This window comes from Chinchilla lanigera, unplaced genomic scaffold (genome assembly GCF_000276665.1).
Source record: "Chinchilla lanigera isolate Chin_1 unplaced genomic scaffold, ChiLan1.0 scaffold00022, whole genome shotgun sequence".
NCBI classification, from domain to species: Eukaryota; Metazoa; Chordata; class Mammalia; order Rodentia; family Chinchillidae; genus Chinchilla; species Chinchilla lanigera.
Window position 1 is genome coordinate 16063717 of NW_004955423.1, and position 2127 is coordinate 16065843.

A 2127-nucleotide genomic window follows, 5' to 3' on the forward strand; every position below is an offset into this window, starting at 1 on the left:
GGGATTATATGGCTGCAGCCACATCAATTATGAAATAGAAAACGCTCTCCCTTCCCCTTCCATCTCAGAAGGTGGTCAACATCTGATCCTGGTTTCTCCTGTCAGAGCAAGCAACTCTGCTTCTATACATCCACCTAGGGTCTAAGTAAGTGGAAGGGACAGGCAAATGCAGGCCCAAGAATGACAGGCATTGATCCCTTACTTATGACTTTCTCCACAATTTGGCTTGACAATGGATGGGAAATGAAGTGTGATCAATTTCAGCCGACTATACATCGTTTTCCATTGACTGACCTGCCAAATTGTTGATTGAATAATTAGTTAAAGTTCAGTCTAGGCAGCTATTTTGCGCAGCCCTCTTTAAGAAAAGTCCTAATGGCATCTTGGAAAGACCAGCCTGCTGCCAGGAGCTGGGAAATTAATTGTTTATCCCTTCACTTAAGGGAGAGCCACGCATCAGGTCAGTGTAAGTAAGTGAAATAATCCCTAAGGGATGAATGCACCTGGGAATGTGACCACGCACTTGGACAAGTAACATTGTAGCCTTAGGACTTAGGAGTGGCTTCTCCTCACAGAGGAAGGAAATGTGTCCAAAGGCAAATACAGACCCAGGAGAATACAACTCACCAGGTGTTTAGATGCTTCCCAACGGCCAAGGAGGCCAAGTAGCTACAGTTGGTGAGATGTGGGAGTAAAGGCAATTACACAACACACCCCCTACCCCGCAAAAACAAAAACTCACCAAACAAAAAGCACCTGGCCTTGTGTTTAGGGCACTGTGACTATTTAGGAAATATTAGCTACTTTCCTCCTTAGCAAGTCTAATTCTACAAAAGGGGCTGGATGGCTGCCATTTGTTGCCTGGGTGGAACTCGAACTTACACAGGGAGTCTGGGTTCAGACTGAGACACAGACCCGGCTTGGGGCCCTGGGGGCTGCGCGTGTGGGTGTGAGTCCTCCTCCTCCTGCTCTGTGGAGAGAGCGGTGACCAGCGGGCTCACTCTGGGCTTTCACAGTGCCTCTGTGAACCGTGGGCTGCCTTGGCCTCGTGGCCTTCTGGGCACTGCCCCTCGGCCGGGCACACACTCCCTTACTGGCCTGGCTGCCTGCAGACGCTTTCTGATGGATGTGAGGCCTCCTTCTCTCGGGACTTCTTAGGCTTGACTTTCTCATCTGTATGAAGTTTTAGGCTTCCCTGCCTCTTAGGTACCACAGTGATGCTCCGGTGTGTTCATGGAAGCACCCTGCTAAGCTGCTGCTGGCTTTCGTGTCTTTCACTCATTTGTGGGGGATTCTTGAGCGGGGGTAGAGATGCTTCTCCCTTCATTTCTGCATCCCCTTTCACCACTTCCCTTGCTGTATCTCCTAGAGTACTGCCTGGTTCATCAAAAGCACTCCGTCATGTTTATGAATGAACACTGTAACCCTAAAATCTGTTACACATCTCTGCTAATGCGCACATCACTTTCTGGAACTTCAGCTAGGAAACATCTGCACCAGCTGTTATAAAAGCCCTGGCACTTGTTAAAATCAGCCTAGGGCTGCCCACCAACAGTTCAGTCTAGCCAACTAGGACTTGTTTTCCTATCTTTTTTTCACCAGAGCAGAACAATAGAAAAGCTTCTAGGGTTTCAAATCAGAGATGCAAAGGATCTAACCCAGGCTTGTACACTTTCTCCTACTGTCCCTAGTTTTCCTGGCATTCAGAGGCAGCCTTCTCTCCATTCTAGGAGCTGCTTCGGATGATGCTTTTCTTTCATTTCCAGCGCAGGTACTGAGCTAGGATTCCGAGGAATCTTAAGCTCCTCTAGGAGAATTACTACTAAAGTTTTGAAGTCTGTTTTTCTCTAAGCTTGACAGTAGTCACAGAAATAATGCCGTTGGCCAGAAAAAGATGGCCTAATGTGTGGAAGGCTCAAAAACTCTGAAACGTTACTTCTACAGAGAGGGCATTTCCCCCTGTTCCCATAGACCTTTATACCTCTCTATTGCCTAGTGATTGAACTCTGTCTAGTGAAATTTCTGGAAGTGTCTGGTCACCTTGGTCAGTGTGCTATGATAGTTAAAAGACTCAGGCACAAAATCACCAGGTTTGGGCAGCAGTCCCAGCTTTGCCACTTGCCAGTT